Source organism: Corythoichthys intestinalis, chromosome 9 (genome assembly GCF_030265065.1).
Source record: "Corythoichthys intestinalis isolate RoL2023-P3 chromosome 9, ASM3026506v1, whole genome shotgun sequence".
Taxonomy (NCBI): domain Eukaryota; kingdom Metazoa; phylum Chordata; class Actinopteri; order Syngnathiformes; family Syngnathidae; genus Corythoichthys; species Corythoichthys intestinalis.
This window is the reverse complement of record NC_080403.1, coordinates 33,112,403-33,125,157: the sequence shown is the minus strand read 5'-3', so window position 1 is coordinate 33,125,157 and position 12,755 is coordinate 33,112,403. Positions and strand designations below refer to the sequence as shown.

At 37.9% G+C, this 12,755-nt stretch overlaps 2 protein-coding genes across 10 annotated transcripts in view; one reads left to right on the top strand and one right to left on the bottom strand.

The window, feature by feature from the left end:
• The window catches only part of LOC130921205 (MYND-type zinc finger-containing chromatin reader ZMYND8-like), a 36,679-nt gene extending 35,837 nt beyond the window's left edge, over positions 1 to 842 (bottom strand). For all 8 annotated transcript variants that reach the window (XR_009064307.1, XR_009064309.1, XR_009064308.1 and 5 more), the window contains exon 1: positions 794 to 842. The gene's annotated coding sequence lies outside the window, so the exon portion shown is untranslated. The remainder of the gene's footprint in view (positions 1 to 793) is intronic.
• A 1,612-nt stretch (positions 843 to 2,454) lies between these two features.
• The window catches only part of ncoa3 (nuclear receptor coactivator 3), a 56,773-nt gene continuing 46,472 nt past the window's right edge, over positions 2,455 to 12,755 (top strand). For both annotated transcript variants that reach the window (XM_057844820.1, XM_057844819.1), the window contains exon 1: positions 2,455 to 2,603. The gene's annotated coding sequence lies outside the window, so the exon portion shown is untranslated. The remainder of the gene's footprint in view (positions 2,604 to 12,755) is intronic.

The following is a 12,755-nucleotide window of genomic DNA, read 5'->3' as shown; positions in this document are numbered from 1 at the left end:
TTTTTGGACATAAAAAATAGTTAATACCTTAGTGAGGGTATGACTGAAAATTTTTGCAGTTTTGAAACCTTGACGTTTTCATACCACAGTATACCTTTAAACCGGTAATCGGCACATGTCTACTCGTCAGCCTTCCTCAACATGCCCCATTTTGACCATACTAGCCGAAAATTAAGTTTGGCCAGATTCCACACCGGCTCTCCAGGCCAGTGTGGCCGAAAATAGTGTGTCTCCGGGGCCATGAGAGTGGTGCGCAGTGTCTGGATATACTTATTAAATTAAATTAAATGGAAATTTTCAAGTTGATATTATTTCAAATGTTTTACAAGTTTTATGTATCATACTTTTTTTAATGGACAATATATATTTTTGTCCTTCTCTGAAGAAGTAGAAAGCTCTGAAAGTTGCCCCTGAGTGAAAAAACATCTTAGATGTTAGCAGGTGATGTTAAACGGTTCGAAAGTAAATTGAAGCTTCCACTTAAGCAAAATTGTAGCAGACACGTAACTTCTAATTGCTTTAATTCCCTTTTAGAATAAATTGTTAAGTTTAAGGGCCACATGGTACACGAATTAGTTTCAGTTGTATCAAGTTTACACTATTTCTTACTCATAAAACAATGAATTAGCTAGGCCACGCGTTCTTATTACGTCCAAGTGTAATTGTGTCACAATTTCGATCTATATAAGCGCAAATTTCTGACGTGATATGCATTAGGAACGACAATTGTCGACTCACAAAGTGTATTTACAAAAATTTGTCATTTTATGTTTGTTAGCGATCGCATTCTCACCGTTAGTTTCTCCGGAGCCAAGTTCCAGACGTTCCTGTATAACGACACCTGCATCTGTTTATGTGCGGCTGAAATCCTTGTAAGGATTTATATTCGCCTCAAGATGGCGCTGTTACCAGTCATTCACCGCATCTACTTTCATTTTTCGATACTCTGAAAGTATGGTCTTACTTAAAGACATTTTTTGGTATAAAAGCAGGATATTTTTTAAGAAAAATAGTTTATTAAAAAGTTTTTTTCACCCTAAAATCAGAAAGACCGCTTGACGTATAAAAAAATACATGCAATGTACCCTAATGTGCATGATACAATAATAGCGTAATCGTACCCACGTCATTCAATTATAATGATATCTTGCAAATTAAATACCCGAATAGAGAGCTCATACTTCAGTTGTAAAATTTTTAAAATGTTGGTGATTTTGATTGCAAATTTGATTAAATTTCATGTCCTTTGGCATTTATTGAACCCCTGTGTGAATGCTGTCTAGCTTATTGCAGGTAAACGAATCTGAATACAATAATGATTATAGGGCTATCTCCTGTCCTTTCAAACTGTTATCTCCTGTCCTTTCAAAGTAGCAGGAATGAATGAGGAAGGGGGATGGAATTAAGTGTCTCACACACTCACGAAGGGGGAAGGTCATTTTTGCATGTTTTGTGGGGGGATGGGGCACAAACAGGGGCCTCATGGCCCCTCCGTGGCTCTCTGCGGAATGTAATTGACTCTCTCTCTCTCTCTCTCTCTCTCTCTCTCTCTCTCTCTCTCTCTCTCTCTCTCTCTCTCTCTCTCTCTCTCTCTCTCTCTCTCTCTCTCTCTCTCTCCACTTAATGTCGCAGTAGCTAAAAATTATACAAAAATCAAAGTTAATTTCATTTTAAACTATTAACCGTTTTATTTCATGATTCAAGATTTATTTACTGACAAAACTTCAGATAATTGGTAGAACGTCTGTGTTCAACAGTCAATATATACTCATTTAAAGGTTAAATCTTAATTGCTTTGGTAAGACATTATGATTAACTGTCCATATGGTTACTGCTTGCAAAGTGTGTCGTAATGTTAGTATCCGAAGAACCTATAAAACCAATTTTTACTGTGTTTTGCATAAACTGTTGCAATGTGACCATGGCATTGAACTTCGCTCATTAAAAAAAAAAAAAAAAAATCCAAGTCATTGTGCACAAACAAGCACAGACCTTTCATGTATGATGACTCATTGGTCCAAGTATTAGGCTTACTCATATGTCAAATTGACATTTTTTTCAGAGTTCACAAGGGTTAGGTGTTGCACAATAGGGGAGCATATTTTTATATTTACACCAACTTATGCAAATTCATTTGATTTTGTATGAAATAAGGGAGCGAAATAACAACTTTTACTGTAGCAAAAGGTCCGGCATGCCACTCCTAACCACAAATAGACTGATAACATTGTTATTTATGACCCATTTGAACTTGAAGTTATTGTGGAAATGACAGAAGAAAAATGTACTCCAGGAACCATTGCCAAGGTTGCCATGATATCGTGTGAATAAATCTGCCATCACACTAGGCTGTAAATACAGCTTTAAATCCGTACTAATCAAATCATATTCACTGTTGGATGAACTAGTTTGTAGCGTTCAATTGATGCAGCTAGCAAAAAGGCTAAATACTACATTACCCAGAAGGCACTTGGCTCTGCCCACAAGCTGGCTCTCCGTCTGGGAGTGTTTCCCATTTAAACAAACACGGTCCTTCCGAAGATGGCGGAGAGTTTGTAGAGATGTAAAAGAAACTGTTTTGCTCAATGAAAACGTCGAGGCCGGTGAGTTTATTTCAAATATTTTGTTCGCCGCCAATGAGCGACTTTCGCACCCTGTTGCTATCGTGTGTTTGACTGCGTAAATTGGTCACATAGGCAGTCGGTGTAGCCCCGTTTCCGAAGCAGACTATGGTCCCTAAGCTGTCGCGGTACAACTAGCCACCTTTCCCTTCTCCGTAATTTCGTTCGATTTGCAAAACGAAATATGCGTTGAATGTAAGGATTTATTGCACCCGCTTTGACTGCAATTCTTAATTCGTTTTCGCTTGTCCGCTCATGCTTTCATTGCACTAACTTTGCGTGTATAAAAGATGTCTTGTACGCCGGTTGCAATACGATACCTGATACTCATCGTTGGTATATGCTTGGAACATACTTGTGTTCGGTTATTGTTTATCTGTGGCACCGCTTGACATTTTACACAACACAACGGAATGGCTGCAAGGGCAGTATTTTTAGCCGACCAGTCTTGCTCTAACTCGAACTGGAGAAATTATCTACTCACACAGCTTGTTAAAACGCATCACTTATGTTGTTGGATCATAACTCGACCTGCTAGATTGTTTATTGTCAGCTGTCAGTACCTCATACAATACACTAGTTTCGTAGAGGGATGATTATCATTAATATGCATAAGTACACAGATGACAGCCAATGAGGTAGAAAAAAAGAATAACGTAATGTAGAATATAAGTTCCTAAGGTTGTAATTTGTAACCAATTATTGATTCAAACGACCTGCCAGTGGATCATTTGTCCTCAAAGCTGACAAGCAAACTTGAACTGGCTCGGTCACCTCAGCTGGATTCCACAGCATCTGCTTTTTATTGTATGCAGTCTTTTACAGCTGTGGGTTTGTTATGCGTTTGCGTATGTATGATTGGAGTACTTGGCATAGTGGCCCATCAGGTTAGTTTTCAGTTTACTGCTCGTAAATTACATTTTGTACGTGCTAGAGTGAGATCAGATTCAGTGTGTCACAGTGCAGGAGAGGCTAAACATTCAAGTTCAGGTAGAATTATTACTTGCTTTTAAGAACACTGGACATTAATGACTACTAGCATATCTTGTGTGAATTGGCTTGGTCCATTTTAATTTTATATAAAAACACACATTTTACTTGCTTTTAAAAATTGCATATTATTTTCCTGATAGCCGGCACATGTTCCCTCTGTTTTAAATATATGACACCAGTGGAATTCAAGACACAATACTGTTGTACAAGCAGCCCTCCCACATCCTCCAAGTTCAACTCTACTAAGCGCAAAATTGACAGTTTGATTGAAAGTTTTGCATCTTTGCTTTGCTTGGTTTATGGGTAAAAAAACAAAACAAAACGAAAACAGCATAACCTCATAAAGATCTGGTGTCCATATATATATGGACATCACATGTAGGCCACACTAAATCAATGATTAAAATGTTCTTTTAAACAAAATAAATTAAATTATAATGAAAAAATACAGAAATATTCTGGTTATGCCCTTCAGCAACACATTTACTTCATTCATTCATTTATTTACCTAATTCATTACTGCGATTCCAGTTAAAAAAAAAAAAAAAAAAGATTTGACGTTTAGCGCCATCAATTACAGCCAGTGAGTTAAATGACTGTCCTATTAAGGATTAATGCTGCACTCAGAAAGTGCAGAAAAGCTAAATGATTTTTATATTTAAAAAAAACAACAACAAAAAACCTTAAATTATAAAATAACTAGGGCTGCAGCTATCGATTATTTTAAAAGTCAATTAATCGATGATAAACTTAAATGATAAAAGAACTAGGGCTGCAGCAATCGATTATTTTAGTCGTCGATTAATCGATGAACTAGTTTGTTCGTATAATCAAGGTATTTAGATAAGGAACATAAAAATATAAAATACCTGAGCTGAGCCTCAAATGGTAAAAAAAAAAAAAAAAAAAGAAATGAGGATTTAAGTAGTAAAGACGCACGATAATATTGGTTACTCATAATTTTTGGCCAATAATGGCAATTATGACATCACAACAATTATCCAGATTTTTAAAAATTCAACCTATAATCTAGGGCTGCAGCTATCGAATATTTTCGTATTCGACTGAAAGTCCTATCGATTAATCGAGTAATCGGATAAAACATTTTTTTGGGTAAAGAGCAATTATAAATATACATGACAAAACAAGACTTTTCATCTAATATTGAACCATTTTCAGTCAATCAATGTCTTTATTTTCAATGTACATTGTTGAAAACAGCCAACAATTGCCTCTCGTGACCAGAATAAAGAGACCAATTCACTGCTTTCACTCCAAAACTTTTAGATCTTATAAAAGATATATATTTCTTACCTAAAAATGCCATTACGCTTGATAACACACATCACTTAAAAGTTAGGTGTTTTTCCCACGTGTTTCAATTGAATATCCATTTGTGTCAAGACATTTTTAAGTTCTAGTTAAGTCTTAAGTTAGTCTAAACTGTAGGTCCTGATAGGATTTTGAGTTTTTGCAGTGTTCAAAATAAATGTATTGTAACACATCAGGTTATAATATGGCGGGGATATTTGCATGTGTTCCTGAATGCACCGCGTGACGTGCAGGGGTGAGGGAGGTGCGGGAGAGCGAGAGACGTGCCTTCCTGTTGTTGTTGTCGTTCCACAAGTTCCCAGTTCTCTCTACAGTGCTATGTTTTCACAGATTAAATAAAGCCTGTATGTAAGACACATTAGCCATGCATCGACAGTGTTCATAATTAATAGAAAGCTAACCCTCCGCAGGGCTAACGTTACGTGAACGAGTGACAGTAACATTAATCGTATTTATTAGCGCTGAGAAGTGTACTGCTTTAAGATGGCAGCTGTTTACCAACACCGCTGACTCTGTCATTTCGCATGTAGTTCAACATACATGTGATATCTATGAGACGCATCAGATGCTACCTGCTACCACCGTAGCATCGTGCGGGCTAGTTTTTAGCAATGTCGGCGTCCTAGTTTGTAGCGGCTGTCGGCTGCAGAAAGTTTTTTTTTTTAATTTGCTATAAAATGCTAACGTTTTTTTTTACAGTGCTCCTAACAAATCGTTCAAACATATTCCCACAAAAACAGCTAAATATACCTATAAACTAATTTACGAATGCTTTAAAAAAAACATTAGCTCAAACAAAAACTTGTTTAACTCATGTGAAATGAGTTATGTCATATTCACTGTTGCCACTAGAGGGCAGTGTATCCACCCAAGTCAATAAAACTACCTTAAATGCAAACACTTTGAAAATAAACCATTTCAACCCCACTTCAATTAAGCAAATACTCGAAGCGGTACAATTTAATTTGAATCTTTTTTTCTACTCGAATTACTAGAGTTAATCGATTAAGTGTCACAGCACTTAAAAAAAAATAAAAATTTGAGTGTTTTATAAGTTTATGCATTAAGTCTTCATGGGATAACTGTAACATGTCAATAATTCAGGCTTATATCTAGCTGACGAACGCCGGAATGACGAACAGTGTTCCTAAGCTTCAATGTGCTGTTCATTTTGAAGCTGATGGAATGCCATTACTCATGCCCACATATGTGGGATTTTTGAAAGTGGCAAAATGATCACTGTGGGAATCTCCTATAGACTGCTTCTGCTCATATTCTTCGTAAATGGAGCCCCCTGTCCCCCATTCTCTGTCCTTTTATCTAGTACTTTCTTTCTCCCTCACACAGGGTGTCAGGCTGTGTTAACAATGAATCAATCTTTGGGGGCATTCTTTGACTGCAGATGGGGTGAAGAAGTGACTGGGATGCATGGCTTTGGCTCTTTGTCTGTCAGCCCCTGTGCTCTCAATAATTCATTAACTTATCACTTTTTCTCAGGAGACCGAGAAAAGTCTGTTCTACAGTGCACCTTATTTAGTTACATAAAGCAGATTTATATCTTAAAATACTCAGAATGTGTCCTTCCTCCAACACACAGAGTAGATGTTGATTTGAACTGTATGATATTTCAGCATTCCTATTCAATGTACATTTATTGACAGCTTTTGGATTGAGTACCGTAATTTGTAATTTTCCACATGGTTGTTTATATTGATCATCGTTCTTTCATCAAGTACATACCGTACAATGAAAAATATACTGTATACCGTACATACATACATACATACATTATATGTTACAGAATTATTTATCCATTTGCATGCTGGGCTTTGATGAAATTTTCATTTGAAACATTATGAAAATATGTAAAATTCTAACCAGCTTTGCAGGCTAAAGTCATTATCAGTGCTTCCATTAACTCTAGTAATTCACAAAACGGAAATGTCGTCATGAAAACCGGTCATAGAAACATCACAAAAATAGAATTTGTCCAAAAAAAAAAAAAAAACTCAAATATTGCACAAAAGCTTTTATGCTTTCCAGCCACGGGAAGGTTTTTCAGACGTTTCAGTATTAAGGTTTATTGCAAGACCAGAATGGACTCAAATTTATACATGACAGGATGTGGTGTCTTCAGTCACATGTTCACTTCGTCACACGCGACAAGTTTTAGGTGTCCATTTTCCTACGGTAAAATCTCTTGGGATGAGACTTCAAGAGAGTTACAAGGCTTTTTCTAAAAACAGCCTTTGATGGAAACACTTTTTAAAAGTAATGAGAACACTGCTAAATATTCGGTCCATTTCTCCAATTTGGAAAGTGAAATCGGATTATCAGGAAGGTATATAATAATAAAATTTGACTTGATAAGGTGCAATTAATCAATCAACAATTTATGAATGGTCAAATTAACACTTTTTTTTAAACTATTGAATTAAGACCTTGTCTTACTTAAAACTTACCTGACTTATATTTGTCTAATCAAAATAAAGTTCGTACACATCTGCTTTTACATTGGAGGAAAAAAATTAACATTTTTATAAATTATAGTATATGACCGGGTTTCAGACAAACCAGTGACTTCATCTCAATCATCTTTTATTTGTCGTTTTCGTTAATGTCAATTTTAAATATTGCACTTTTTGAATGGAGAAATGAAAACTATTTTTGATCTGTTATTCAGAAAATCTAATCGACAGGTTAATTAATAATTCTTAGTTGCAGCCCAAATGCCTTTGTTAGTTTGACTGGTTTCGGCAGGGGTAATTTAAGCAAGGGCACAGCCTGCCTCGCTAATGTGGAAGTTCTATTTTTGATAGCTTTTTCAATTCTGGTTTTGTCAAACTGCATTTTCTTTCTCTGATGTTTGAATAGATTGAATTCCTTCTGTCTTACTCTGCGTTCTTTTGCAGAGACTGAAAGACTGGGACTGAGATAACAATGATAAGTTTCATTTCAAGCAACTGCCAGCCTGTTATGTGGCATATGTTTGGTTTTAAGTGTTGAACAAGACCATTTAGGGAGATTATGCAGATTTCTATGTGAGCAAAAATAGTAATTAGACTGACTTGACAGAAAACATTGTTTAAAAAAATATATGTAAATACATAGATATATTAATTGGCCCTTTCATTTTTACACTTTTATTACCTGTTTACTCGTACTGTACCAAATGCTTTGGGTTTGAATAAGCGCTTATGAAGCAGCACTGTTTTCCACAGGTTGCTCCCCTCCCACAACACACACAAATAATAATAATAAAAAAATAATCAATAACATCATACATTACATGAAATCAGCAGGGGTCCACTGCAATTCTTTGACCAAACTATTTCCTCGCCCTCGATGCTACATTAGCTGACAATTATGTCCGCTACTTTCGCATCGTGGACAAAAAAATACAACAACTAATTTTTCATCATCGAAGATATGGGTTGCTATTTACTAGTTGCTGACTGGTCAAATTAACAACAGCTCTATACACTTCATACATAAGGTTTCTTTTTATTTTTACAACTGGCTTATGCTGATACAGGAATGTCCTGCATTGTGATAATACAGTACTTTTTTCACCATGAAGGTCCTCTTGATGCTAATGAGATGCGCAGTTGACAACTATTGCATGTTATGTTGATTAGATTTAAAAAAAAATTTTTTTTTTTTAAGAACATCAAAATACAGGCGTATTATTTTCAGAATTCTTTCCACTCATCTACCACTAGAATAATTGTATTTTGGAAGTTCTAATGTTTAGGTTTATTAAGCCTTTTGATACAATTTTGTTCATGTGTCATGTCATAGAATTGAATTATTTCAAAAGGTTTAGCCAAAATTTCAATTCCTCACCTTCTGATTTCTTTATCTTAGAAATCGGTGGCACTCTGCAGACGTTATGCAATATTTTGAAGAGGTGGAACAGTGTACATCGAAATCAAAAGTACATACTAAGAAGTACACAAATCTACTTTCAGCAAGTCAACTTTAGTATGATTAAAGTTATTATTTGCATTCTCAATCAATCAATTTTTTTCCTAGTGCATCTAAACGCCAATTGTCCCCCACCACTAGTGATTTGGTTTGGAAAAACTCGAACACTGTCTTTCTTTATTCTCTGCTGGTGCCTGCCCCCATTTCATTTTGCTTCTTTGTTTTCACTTCACTGGCAAGTCACAGCCCCCTGGTTTTCTTCTGCTACTGATTAAAACAATCAAGTCTTCTTTTCTCACTTTTCTCAGCAATCTGGGCTACTGTGCTAGAAGCATTTTGATGTGACTGGAATAGTGGTCTCTCACTTAAATAAACAGATATAGGACATATGAAAGTTACTTAGTTGTTTCGATTGGTTCTGTATTAATAGAAAGTTTTATTCTATTCACCCCCTCCCTCATATTCAGCAGACTTGACCTTAAAGTACCACAGTGTTGATGAGCCTGAGTCCCAGTAGTCGTGACAACACAGAGCTGAAAGGAAAGCCTGATTGTATCCCCTAATTGTAATATGACTCCCTACACTTTTGTTGGGCACAAGTACTAGGAAGTTCAGAGTTAGTCGAGTTGTATGTTTTAAACTGCATTGTTGGAACTTTGAACTGCTTCATGTTAGTAAACAACACACTTGAACGCTTTCTGAATCTTAAGTTCAAGTTTCCTTGACTAGTGCATTAGTTCTTAGTTTGTATTTTTGCAGTCAACTCAGATTTTTTTTAATCAATATTTGTGTTTTCCAATGGCTGCTTCTACTGCTCTTGATGATCTTCAACAGGTAGGATTTGCTTTCTGCTTTGGTCCTTCCCGCTAAATATAGACAACTCTGCCTAACAAGACAGGCGTGTTTCCACTGCTGAAATATTTACTGTGACTTCGCCCAAACAAGTGAGAGTATGAGAAGAGCGGCTCATACCAGATTGTTATTCACAACTCTGAGAAAGCCAGACAGCCGACTCTCGGAGTTGAGACAAGTGAAGCGGTGCAGTTTGCGCTCGGACTGTATTTGAAGTCACATCTCATTCACCCCCTCGATCCCCTCTTCTTCAACTTTGTGGTAATACCCAAGTGTCAGGCAAGCTGAGCCATATGTGAGCCATGCACACTTTTTAAAGCCAAACGGGCAGCCTGAAGCAATCATTGCACCCAATTCCAGTTTATAACCAGCAAGGATTTGGAACAGTTAACTCTCTGTAGTCTTCGCTGATTGGACGAAAGCAAGAGTTTATTGGCGGAGGGGGTGCCAAGAGCTTTGTCCCCCTCCTCTCCTTGCCCTTCCTCTTTAACTTCAACTCTCCCTTTAACCACCCCACCCCCTTGCTAAAGAATGCTCATAAAATGAGTTCACCTGAACAAGCCAGTGGGGGGAGGTGTATTCCTGGTTCAGTTTTGTTACTATTGTAAAATCTTAGCAAGACCATGTTGGTATTTTGTTTATAAGAAATGCTTTGGGGGAAGAGACAGAAAGGGCGACAAGTTTGGTTTGTGTCATAACTGCTACCAGATGCGCTCTTTTCTGCCTCTTTTGGCAGCTTTAAGTGACGAGAGGGAGCCGAGTGAAGAACGAGAGAGAAAAGAAACGAGGAGTAGACTGTCATTTCTAGATAAACTTTTCAACTTTTACATAAACTTTCTCCTTCTTTTCCTAAAGTTGTCCTGTTTTCTTGATGCTCAAATTGGAGATAGGCAAAGATTTACATTTTACAAAAAGTAAAATTAGCTTTTTATTTTATTTTATTTAAAACATCTGATACATTTGGGCCATTTGTTCTGATGGCTGGCAAAGTGACCCCAAAAATGCTTCCATTCGAAACTTCCAGAATATGTAATCTTTTAAACCCACAACATTCATTCCTACTAAACGAACTAGGAAAATAGGTTGGAATTTGTTAAAATGCAACAAAGATTAAAAGTACCTAATACTTTTTTTCTTTCATCATTGGTCAAATTTTAGTTTTAATAGTAATTGTGCATTTGTACTCCTTAGCAATAAGGAAAGGTGCTTGTGATACTCTTGCTTACCACTGGTCTTCCATGCACATCATAGCGTAGCATGCTTTGCAGAATCAAGTGAGCAAGGACATTTTTAGAGTTTCCGGGTATGTGCTGAACCTTTCAGTCATTAGCAAGGTCATTGTCACGTGAACAAGGCTTTGATTTACAGCACTGTATTGTAGTTAAGTTTTTATAAGATAATTGTCACTATCTTCTCTACCCTCATTCCTAACTTGATTCAACAGGGTTGTATTATCTACATTTCATGACATTCCTCTTTATGACTTAAAATACAAAGCCACGCCACATTTTTAGTTGCACTGATTGCACCTTATTGCACCTTCAGTTCAAAGGAGAGTCTAGTAACGAATGATTTGAAACTATAGTTATGGGCTCTAGACATACTAAAGCGTGTTGACACTGGTAAGGCATTTGCCATATGATTAGCCTCTCATTCTTTTCTTTTTTCGGCAACCACTGAGCCTTAAACACTACAGTTTGAAGCTAAGGGTATTTTATGAAAATGTCATTCATTTCCACCTTGTATTATACCTAGTAGTGTTTTATTTTACTCTTCTCTTTGTCAAAGCCAGTGTCCAAACAGAAAAGTATTCATCAATGAGTAAAAACAAAGCTCACATCTGAAAAACTACAACAGTTATTTGTAACTATGTCTCCGCAGTGGTCGCAAAGGGGATGGAGGCATTTCGCTTTATCTGTACCTCTGGTAGCATGTCTGAAAGGGTGTGGAATATTAAAATTAATCTTTCGCAAAGGTTGAGGCATCTCTAACAAACAAGAAAGTCCGGTTGCCATGATTCAAACTTTGCAGATTACCATGACCTGGATAAGTGTGAATCTACAATGCACATTTTTTTAATTGACTGGAAATTGATAGATCTATTGATCTGGAGACCATAGCTGCTTTCAGATAATATACTAATATAATGCAATAATGCGGGGACAGTGCCTCTGGATTGGCAGACCGGGGTGGTGGTCCCCCTTTTTAAAAAGGGGGACCGGAGGGTGTGTTCCAATTATAGAGAGATCACACTCCTCAGCCTCCCCGGTAAAGTCTATTCAGGGGTGCTGGAGAGGAGGGTCCGTCGGGAAGTCGAATCTCGGATTCAGGAGGAGCAGTGTGGTTTTCGTCCCGGCCGTGGAACAGTGGACCAGCTCTACACCCTCGGCAGGATCCTCGAGGGTGCATGGGAGTTCGCTCAACCAGTCTACATGTGTTTTGTGGATTTGGAGAAGGCGTTCGACCGTGTGCCGAGGGGAGTCCTGTGGAGGGTGCTCCGGGAGTACGGGGTACCGAGCCCCTTGGTAAGGGCTGTTCGGTCCCTGTACGACCGGTGTCAGAGTCTGGTCCGCATTGCCGGCAGTAAGTCGAATTCGTTCCCAGTGAGGATTGGACTCCGCCAAGGCTGCCCTTTGTCACCGATTCTGTTCATAATTTTTATGGACAGAATTTCTAGGCGCAGCCGAAGCGTTGAGGGGGTCCGGTTTGGTGGCCTCAGCATCTCATCTCTGCTTTTTGCAGATGATGTGGTGCTGTTGGCTTCATCAAGCCGTGACCTCCAACTCTCACTGGGGCGGTTTGCAGCCGAGTGTGAAGCGGTTGGGATGAAGATCAGCACCTCCAAATCCGAGACCATGGTCCTCAGGTCAAAAGGGTGGCATGCCCTCTCCGGGTCGGGGATGAGATCCTGCCCCAAGTGGAGGAGTTCGAGTATCTTGGGGTCTTGTTCACGAGTGAGGGTAGGAGGGAGCGGGAGATTGACGGGCGGATCGGTGCAGCGTCTGCAGTAATGCGGACTCTGCACCGGTC